The following is an 11,387-nucleotide window of genomic DNA, read 5'->3' on the forward strand; positions in this document are numbered from 1 at the left end:
GTCGGATATTCCCTGGATTGACGTACGCACGTTTCCATGCACTAAGAGAAACGCCACCTTTATAATAAAAAAAAGATGAAGTCACGCAATTGCTTATCGACATATCTCTGATTATTACTATTATGACTGCACTATTTACATACCATGGCTTTAGTGTCGTGGGGCTTCCAATGGGATTGGGAGGATCCCATGTCCATCCACATCGCACAACCCGTTGCATCACAGAAGGGCATTTTCACTTCAAGGATTTGGCGTCGTCGGATATTCCCTGGATTGACGTAAGCACGTTTCCATGCACATAACACGACCCATCGCATCTCGGTTAAACGTTTCCCCTGCACTGAGGAAAACGCCGCCTCTATAATAAAAAAAGATGATGTCACACAATTGCTTATCGATTTATCTCTGATTATTACTATTATGACAGCACTATTTACATACCATGGCTTTGGTGTCGTGGGGCATCCCGTGGGTTTGGGAGAATCCCATGTCCATCTACATCGCACGACCCATTGCATCTCGGAAGAGCATTTTCATTTCAAGGGTTTGGTGTCGTCGGATATTCCCTGCATTGACGTACGCACGTTTCCATTAACTAAGAGAAACGCCACCTTTATAATAAAAAAAAGATGAAGTCACACAATTGCTTATCAATTTATATCTGATTATTAGTATTATGACAGGACTATTTACATACCATGGCTTTGGTGTTGTGGGGCATCCCGTGGGATTGCCAGTATCCCATGTCCATCCACATCGCACGACCCATTGCATCTCGGAAGAGCGTTTTCACTTCAAGGGTTTGGCATCGTCGGATATTACCTGGATTGGCGTAAGCACGTTTCCATGCACATAACACGACCCATCGCATCTCAGTTAAACGTTTCCCCTGCACTAAGAGAAACGCTGCCTCTATAATAAAAAAAAGATGATGTCACACAATTGCTTATCGATTTATCTCTGAGTATTACTATTATGTCAGCACTATTTACATACCATGGCTTTGGTGTCGTGGTGCATCCCGTGGGATAGGGAGAATCCCATGTCCATCCACATCGCACGACCCATTGCATCTCGGAAGAGCATTTTCACTTCAAGGGTTTGGTGTCGTCGGATATTCCCTGGATTGAAGTAAGCACGTTTCCATGCACATAACACGACCCATCGCATCTCGGTTAAACGTTTCCCCTGCACTAAGAGAAACGCTGCCTCTATAATAAAAAAAAAGATGATGTCACACAATTGCTTATCGATTTATCTCTGATTATTACTATTATGACAGCACTATTTACATACCATGGCTTTGGTGTCGTGGGGCATCCCGTGGGATTGGGAGAATCCCATGTCCATCCACATCGCACGACCCATTGCATCTCGGAAGAGCATTTTCACTTCAAGGGTTTGGTGTCGTCGAATATTCCCTGGATTGAAGTAAGCACGTTGCCATGCACATAACACGACCCATCGCATCTTGGTTAAAAGTTTTCCCTGCACTAAAGGAAACGCCGCCTCTATAATAAAAAAAAGATGATGTCACACAATTTCTTATCGATTTATCTCTGATTATTACTATTATGACAGCACTATTTACATACCATGGCTTTGGTGTCGTGGGGCATCCCGTGGAATTGGGAGAATCCCATGTCCATCCACGTCGCACGACCAATTGCATCTCGGTAGAGCGTTTTCCCTCCGAGGGTTTGTCTCTCTGTCTCTGTCTGTCTGTCTCTCTCTCTCTGTCTCTCTGTCTCTCTGTCTGTCTGTCTCTCTGTCTGTCTCTCTCTCTCTCTCTCTCTCTCTCTCTCTCTCTCTCTCTCTCCCTCTCCCTCTCCCTCCGTGTCTGTCTGTCTGTCTGTCTCTGAAATTGTAAAGAAAAACTTTTTACTATATTAAACACAATTAAATAAAAAATTTATATTTAAACTTTACCAAGTCTATCTTCTCCTAAAGTTTTAAATTGAAAAGACAAATAAAAATTGTGCATTTAGAATCTGAAAGTGTATCTTCTTGTAGAGATTTTATTTGATAGTGCTGAAACTTGGTACTATAAGATAACATAAATAGTTCTATACTTTGTAAAAAAAAATTTTCTGGTGTACCCAAGTTGTTCATGTATCCCGAGTAATTAAGTTTTTATATTACTTGTCTTCAAGCTGAATCGGATCGAATGTATAGACTTTCAGAGAACCCAATTCCCAAATAATAGAAATCAGTATGTAAACGCTGAATAGCTGCCAAATAAAATTCCTCTACATTGGTCATGATTTTTGTTTATATTGATTTTTTAATTTGTTAAAAAATTCATAAATTTCAAAATATGTCAGCTATTCTATAGTATATACTGAAATTCTTTAGATAACGAAATAATACTGAGGTTTCTTTATTTGTTGAATGTTGATGTCACACAGCAAGCGAAGTTCAAGCAGGTTTATATTTTAAAATGCGACAAACACAAGAATACTGATTATGACTTACCACATTATGTACATCAAACATGTCCTGAATTTATTTGTTCTGTGGCTACTAAATAAAATTGCAATAAATAAATAATATATAAGTGATTTAAAAATTGTCTGTTCATATTTAATTTATCATATTAAATATTTAAAACAAATTGCTACACAAAATTAGTAATCGCTAATTTTCATACAAAATTTTGAGGATAAGTAAAGATTTGATGAATAGACATTTAGCATATTTAATCTTATGGTTGGATATTCTTCTGCTAGTGTTTAGAACAATGGAGAACTGTATGTGCAGCTTGTAGGCTAAGGCCCTATTGTGAACATACATTATAAGAGGCAACTGTTTATTTTGTGCATGGAGCAAAATCGAGCTGTGCCGTTACAATTGGAACTTTAATTCTCTGATGCTACCGATGGATTGTGCTTTCGATGAACTGTGCCTTTGATGAACTGAATTTGTCTTAAATAAGCAGTGTTTGTGTGGGGAACATTAAAGGGACATTCCTCAGTTTGCTGCATTGTAAGATGTTTCCATCTAATAAAAAATGTCTACGATTAAACTTACATATTAAATATATTTTCTTGTTTAGAAAATCAGTGTCTGTATATTCAATGTGTTTCTGGTCGTTTTAATATTTGTAAGAAGCGCAAACTGGATTACGAAAAAAAAATATTTTAGAAACCAATATTTAAATTAACCTAGTACAAATATTAGAACAATCAGAAACATGTTTAATATACAGCCACTAATATGTTATGCAGAAGAACATATTTGATCTGTAATTACAATCGTGAAAAAGTCTGTCAGTCGATAACATCTTAAAAAATACAGCAAACTGAGTTAATGTGAAATTCAGCTGTATGCAATATCCATGAATTGGTTTATATTTGACACGGAGTGTCCAAATTGGGGGGGGGGGGTCGTGGCTTTCGAACAACTTTCTGTGACCTGGACTTTTCTCAAGTAATTATAATACTGGACAACACAGAATATTTCACGGTTATTTGACTAGTGGCTCAGATATAATTTTTCAAGTTAAATATTAAACTATTTTATATAATTATTATTATTACTATTTAAGAAATAATATAGATTTTTATATAATCGAAAGATGTATCAGTCACTATCTGTCATTGCCGTTTTTACCTACTCTAGTCAGTTGAAGCTGTGGAAATAGCACATTTTTATTTGCATTTTTGAACTTTAATTATAGAACGATTTTCAGCATGTTGCTATATTAATTATTTTGTAAACGGACTACGGTTTAGATAATTTAGGATAATATTTAAATATACTAGTGTATAGTAGTTATTAGAAAAATAGTGGTTTCCTTAAACATTAGTTTATTGTATTTATTAGTTACTATTTTTAGCATTTACGACTTAGTGCTATTTTTAACTTGACATTTTAAAAATAATATATAAGTGATTTAAAAAATTTGAGGATTAGTAAAGATTTGATGAATAGACATTTAGCATATTTAATCTTATGGTTGGATATTCTTCTGCTAGTGTTTAGAACAATGGAGAACTGTATGTGCAGCATGTAGGCTAAGGCCGTATTGTGAACATACATTATAAGAGGCAACTGTTTATGTTGTGCATGGAGCAAAATCGAGCTGTGACGTTACAATTGGAACTTTAATTCTCTGATGCCACCGATGGATTGTGCTTTCGATGAACTGTGCCTTTGATGAACTGAATTTGTCTTAAATAAGCAGTGTTTGTGTGGGGAAGATTAAAGAGACATTCCTGAGTTTGCTGCATTGTAAGTGTTTCAAACTAATAAAATATGTCTACGATTACTCTTACATATTAAATATCAGTGTCTGTATATTCAATGTGTTTCTGGTCGTTTTAATATTTGTAAGAAGCCCAAACTGGATTTTATCTTCAAATAATTTCGTAGGTACTAAAAAAAATATTTAAGGAACTAATATGAAAGTTAACCTAGTACAAATATTAGAATGATCAGAAACATGTTTAATATACAGCCACTAATATGTTATGCAGAAAAATATATTTGATCTGTAATTATAATCGTTAAAAAGTCTCTGTCAGTCGATAGCATCTTAAAAATGCAGCAAACTCAGGAATGTCCCTTTAATGAATAACTGTGTTAATGGTTAATTCAGCTGTATGTGACATATTTGTCACGGAGTGTCCAAATTAAGGGGGGGGGGGGGGGGGGGGGGCCTGTCATGGCTTTCCAACAACTTTCTGTGACCTGGACTTTTCTCAAGTAATTATAATATTGGACAAAACAGAATATTTCACAGTTATTTAAATATTTTCAATTTATATTTATTATGTCATACAATAATGGTGACACTGAAATTCTTAACTATGTATTAACATTTATTGACATCGTAAAGTTGTTGTTCCAGCTATCAGTGGGGCAGTAATGTAATTTAATTATTTCCCAGTACTTTAACCATTTATTTTTATAACAAACTTTATTTCTACAAATATAATACAAACTTTATTTCTTCGTCTGGCATGTACATTAATATTGTTATTATTATTAATTGTTATTGTTGTTATAGATGTTGTATGTTTGTTTGGGTTTTTTTTTTTTATCTGTTTGCTGACACCAGCTTGTTCGGTAATTTGCAATAAATTGAACTGAATTGAATTGAATCACGGTTATTTGACTAGCGGCTCAGATATCGTTTTTTTACGTTAAATATTAAAATATTCTATATAATTATTATTAGTAGTATTTAAGAAAGAATATAGATTTTTATGTAATCGAAGATGTATGAGTCACTACCTGACATTGCCGTTTTTACCTTCTCTAGTCAGTTGAAGCTGTGGAAATAGCACATTTTTATTTGCATTTTTTAACTTTAATTATAGAACGATTTTCAGCATGTTGCTATATTAATTAGTTTGTAAACGGACTACGGTTTAGATAATTTAGGATAATATTTAAATATACTAGTGTATAGTAGTTATTAGAAAAATAGTGGTTTCCTTAAATATTAGTTTATTGTATTTATCAGTTACTATTTTCCGGCATTTACGACTTTGTGCTATTTTTTGACATTTTTTGCCATATATGGTGTGCGCTATTTATAACGTGACCTTCTTCGCCATATTCGACGGATCATTATTTTTATCGTGACCTTTATTACTCTATTATTATTGTCATTAATTTCACAGCACTATTTACATACCATGGCTTTGGTGTCGTGGGACATTGCCTGGGATTGGGGGAAGCCCGTGTCCATCTACATCGCACGACCCATTGCATCTCTTTCTCTCTCTCTCCCTCTCTCTCCCCAGTTAGCGTAACACCGCCCTTATATATATAGATGACGTCATGCAACTGTTTGTCGTTTGAACTTTGACCTCCACAAAGTCAAAACAAATTTAAGAAAAGAAACACCGGGGTTTCCCGTATTTAATCCTACTCGAAATAAAGCCGATATGCTTAAATTCGGATAACATTTTTATAACAGGAATGTCCCCTAAGTTACGATATCGTGTTTACTATTAAAAATAGAAGAAAAAATACTTTCTACACCTATACTTCTATAGGCCTAACGACAAATTTCAAATGATTTTAAATAAGACGGGTTTATTGGCCAGTGACGTCAAAGTACTGTGCGCGGCCATGTTTAGAATCACGTGATCGTCCGCCATTACGGGAGTGAAACTTACACAGTAATAACATGTGAAGGCATTGCATCTGGTTGCATTTTCAGTATTTATTACCATTTTAGTACATTTTCTGAAAGCAAAACCAGTATGTCGGATAGTTCAACCTCATTTAGAGATTGTAGATTCATATCAAAGTTGTTGGAAGTGTGTTAATAATTAAAAACGTAAATAATAAAGCATGTCTATACACGTACGTGAATACAAAAACATAACGAATAATTTAAACTTATGCAAGCAAATATAATTTCTCTGGACACCTGTATAGCCTAATATATTGAACTTTAAAACAGTATTTTAGCCTCTGCGGATGGGGGTATCAGATGATACCCACCCACCAGGGCCGTAGCTAGAGGGGGGGGGGGGGGGCCGGGCTTTAGCCCCCCAGAAAAAATCCGGAAAGCATTAAAGAAAATTCTCTTCTTAACTGTTTTAGACTATTAACTACTCAGTCCCCCCCTCCCCCAAAACAAAAAATCCTAGCTACGGCCCTGCCCACCCACCTCCTCACCCAGCCTATGCTCCTGTTTTGTTTGTAAGTTACTTAATTGTCTTGGGCATCGCGAGTGTCGAAAGGTTTCGTTTTATAATTAACTAGAATATAGAACATTTAATGAGTAATCAGAGGCGCGTTTTCAGGGTAATTTAGTGTTGAATATTGTGGATGATTAATTTAATTTAATTTGTTTTCCTAGATACAAAAAATAATAATAGTGAAAATATTTATAATAATAAAATAATAACAAATAAATAAATTAATTAATTGATAATAAAAATAAAAATAAAAATAAATAATAATAATAATAAAATTAAAATAAAATTTGACGAAGTGGGTGTGGGTGCGATTTTGGGTGCATGTGGCCTGCATGCGTATTACGTCAGTAAATTATTTATTTATCATTTTATTTGCACACATTTAACACCATAATAACACGAGTGCGTCGTTAAATAAAACACTTCTTTCTTTCTTTCCATAATAACACACAATAACCATAATAAAAAAACTAATAATAATAAATTAAAAATAAGAGAGCAATATTTGGAAGTGTGAACTGCGTCCCACTTCATCCCCATATGTGATCCAATCTGGAATATCCCAGAGCTAATAATAGTAACAGCTAAACGTTGACATCTAGATCTAAGGTCAGTCTTTCTTTTTTAAAATGGTAAACCCACGTTTTCTACAAACGTACATAACTGAAATATTTTTCAGTATTTTAGGATGCATTCAGTAAATTTTCACTTAATAACCATCAACATTATTTACACTTGCGTGTGTTTAATTTGTTCGCAATGCTTTTGTATTGACGTGTATAGGTGCTTTATTATTTATGTTTTTAATCATTCACAGATTTCCACCGACATTGATATGAATAAACAATCTTTACATGAGGTTGAATTATCCGAGAGACTGGTTTTGCTTTTACAAAACGTTGCAAGAAATCATAAATACTGAAATTGCACCCAGATGCAATGCCGTCACATGTTATTGTTTCGTGAATTTCATTCACTTAATGGCGGCCGTACAGTTACGCCATTTATCGACGTCATAAACTGCTGGGCGACAATCGAAAAAATCCCGTCTTGCCTACTAAAATTAAAGATTCATTATTTTTACATTTAGCTAGGCCTATATGATAAACAATAATAATAATAATTTAAAAAAACAAACAGATATAATGTTTACATAATTAAATAATAATATGAAAACTTCAGTTTGCTGGTAGTCTACTTGCTTCGTCAACAATCCTTAGCTAATTTAATGTGGCAATGATTCAAAAATATATAGAGACAAGTTCATAATGAAGAGGGGAATATCAGGGACAAGAATAATACCAGTCAATATTAAACAATACCAAATATAGGCCAGCTAACAGTAATGCGTACGAGTTCCCATTTTTTTTTTGGGGGGGGGGGGGGGGGGGGGGGGGGGGGGGGGGGGGGGGGGACTGATTTTTGCCCGAATCTGGATTACAACGTTTTTTTCATATTAGCATTACTTCCAAACAGCTATATATAGGGTTGCAAACGAATCGCAGCGTGTTTTTACATGGATTACAACTAATAGTTTGGGTAGAATAATGAAATTACGTGGTTAAAAGTGTTCAGGCCAGCTCATTTTACCCGATTTTCTCCATTGGTTTTGCCTGATTTAAGGATTTTCTCCCGTCGCCCTATCATCCGACTCCATACAACCGTAAATAAAATGTGTTGAGTGCGTCGTTAAATAAAACATATCCTATCCTTCCTTCCATCTGCTGTTGGATGTCTAACATTTGGTAATTTTGACATATAATCTTAGAGAGGAATCGGGTGCATGTGCAGGGGGAGGGTATTGGAGGTCGAAACCCTTACTTGCCCAAGCTTAAAAAAAAAATTAATGTATTTTTTGGGGGAGCATGGCCCCATATAAACTTCGCTTAACACAGTCTATAACCCCAACCCCGCTGAAATCCCTGCACACGCGCCTTGGAAACCCGCTAGGGATTGTTTATATGTACCATCCCACAGACAGGATATCACATACCTTGGTCTTTTTGTATACCCGCCGATGGGGATCGATCCTAGACTGACCGCGCATTTCCAAAAAACACTTTTTTAGGTCTAAGTAATGAATAAAAATAACAGTCTTGAAAAATGTTACGTAAATCGAATACAGTACCCTCTTCCTCTACCCCTAGAACGTTACGTAATTAGTAACACCCCCTTACATGTAACGCGTATGCCAACAGCTGGCCACTGTCAAAATTTCACGGCAAATCTCCCACTCACCGACCCCTGGAAAGGCGTTGTACCATACCTCTATGGATATAAATATGTTTTGGAGATACGAGACGACCCCTCAATCAAGATAGTTAAATTTGTTCAAAAATTGCGAAATCTCACGTGATCTCTCGTCGAGGAATTCTATACTTGTGATAAGCCAATGAAAACCGAGATCGGTACGAGCCCGTCAAAAGTGTTCCACTTTCAAAATCATGGCTTTATTTTTGACCTGGATAAGCCAGCGTAGTGAAACCAATGCGGAGTGCGGCGTCATATATGCACCAAACGTAATTGGATTTTCTGTTCTATATGCTTAAATAATACAAATATTCCAGGGAATGTAGTTTTAAACAGTAGGCATATGCGAAGACGCAGGCAGTTTATTTAAATAATTATAAATGTAAATAAATATTTCTACTTTACGGTTTTATCATCTTAAAAACATTATTTACAAGGACTGAAGTAGGGTTTTTTTAAAAATAAAAAACAAAAATGAATAGAAAAAATTATATTACAATTGTAATTAACGTTTTTATAAGTCAAGAAATATCTCCAATCCGTAAAATATGATTTAATAATCTTAAAAACACCATTTACGACGATTGAAGTCAGTTTTGTGAATAAAAATGATTAGGAAAAATCGATTACAATAAGGGTTGTGACTGTACTGCAAGTGCTACGAATATATAGTAATTAACGTTTAAGAGTTTTATTTACTGTTCGTTTGTTTGTTTGGCCAAAGAAAATAAATGTCTGGTCTCTGGTCAGCACGAGCGTAGATTTTGACCCTGGCGCGTCAACATTTAAATTATTAGGCCCCTCTATTTTTTTTTATTTCCCAAGGTATGACGTCGATTTTTGTAGGAGTAACCTGTGGGTTGTACAGAATCCCCCGTGCTGCTGTTAAGGAATATATTTAATGTGCCGCGGCAAAGGAGGGGGCACCATGGCCATTTTTATCATCATTATTATTATTATTATTATTATCAGTTTATTCTTGTAAACTCTATATTTTATTGTTCTTTTGTTAATCTATGTCTAGTACGGAGTTGGATATCAGATATCTCGAAATTGTTGGCGTCAGCCAGTAAGTTTGAGATATCGTTACATTGGAGATAATTAAACATATGTATCTAGTGGGGAAATAAAAAAATAAAAAGACTTTGTAAATTGTAATATTAATATTTTAAATTCATTGAATCCATTGGTTGTAGCAATGCATTCGTTTGGTGGCAAGACAGTGAGCGGGACAGTTGTTCACGTGTTTGTCGTTTCTTTCCCTTTCGTTGTTCCAACATCTTGTCAAGGGCACTTGGCAGAACACCAATCTCTGAACATTGCAGACGGCATCCGCGCCGTCTTGTTATTGAAGGACTGGCATGCTTCAAACTCCTTCTTTTGCAGACTGATAATTAGCAGCACCAACTTAATCTGTTCTGGTGTGCTTACAGCAGACGAAAGCAGTTTAATAGTTGTTCTTTGCTGATTTTACAAATTACTCGATAAATTATATTTAATTTTCTATTATGATTCTTTTGTTCCCTGTACAAAACTGGTTTTTAATACTGACATTTTAAGTATGTAATCTCCCTGAAATGACTGCAAAACGGTATTTCAGAGCCTCTAGATTTTAAAATTTCCAGGGAGTATGCCTCCGGACTCCATAGTGTCTTGCGCCTTCCATGCTCGTTCCAAGAATTCATCTGTCCCCCCCAACCCCTTTCTCCAAAAAAACCCAACAAACAAATAAAAACAAAACAAACATTCCTAACTACAGCCCTGCTGTAGTTACTCATCTGTTGATCACTGAAAGCACACCTAAGTAATCCCATACAATGTTAGCTGTTTTTGACAAGTGCAGCAATTTCGGAGGCCGTCACTTGCAAGTTGATTAAACTATTAATACTTGACAATACCAATTATAAAACTAATTACTGTACCTTGTAACAATAAATGTTTTTATATGTTAATTTAAAATATGGCCTTGGCTATTGTTTCTCAAAATAATTTTATTGAGTTTGTAAATTGTTATATTTTACTGGGAATATGTTTCAACTTCAAGAAATATATATAGCAAATATGTCATTTGGGACCACATACCATAAGTCTTTTGAGATAATGTGTATCTTTATGTCAAAGTTTAAGACAAACATACGAACCCTTAACAGGGGCGTTCATTTAACATTCATTCACTCACTCATTAAAATAAGTGAAACAAAAATTGTTGTCCTTAGGGGTGGAGGTGGGGGTGTGTGTGTGTGTGTGGTCTGGATTCATGCCTGCCCAGGAGAGTGCTCTATACCTGTAGGCTACATCCAACACAGGCCAGAAGGAATATATGTTATAGTGTTGCTATTTCAATCTGTAACAGCAGTTTTACCTGATCTGGAACAATAATAAGATAGTCTCTTAAGACTTGCTCGGTAGTTGTTCAATGCTTGCACCATATTTAGATGGGGGCGGGATGTAGCCGTGGTAAAGTGTCCGCTCGAT

The 11,387-nt window shown here is 35.3% G+C and overlaps 1 long non-coding RNA gene across 2 annotated transcripts; it reads right to left on the minus strand.

Moving 5' to 3' along the window:
- LOC121388898 lies at nucleotides 1–5,668 on the minus strand. Of its 2 annotated transcripts, XR_005960021.1 has the most exons (4): nucleotides 5,645–5,668; nucleotides 997–1,511; nucleotides 144–611; nucleotides 1–57 (listed from the first exon to the last, which is right to left on the minus strand). It is a non-coding gene; the product is annotated as an uncharacterized LOC121388898 (long non-coding RNA). The 2 variants fall into 2 exon arrangements; XR_005960020.1 differs by lacking the exon at nucleotides 5,645–5,668 and having other exon boundaries at nucleotides 997–1,705.
- Between the last annotated feature and the right edge of the window lie 5,719 nt (nucleotides 5,669–11,387).

Source organism: Gigantopelta aegis, chromosome 14 (assembly GCF_016097555.1).
Source record: "Gigantopelta aegis isolate Gae_Host chromosome 14, Gae_host_genome, whole genome shotgun sequence".
In the NCBI taxonomy this organism is placed as follows: domain Eukaryota; kingdom Metazoa; phylum Mollusca; class Gastropoda; order Neomphalida; family Peltospiridae; genus Gigantopelta; species Gigantopelta aegis.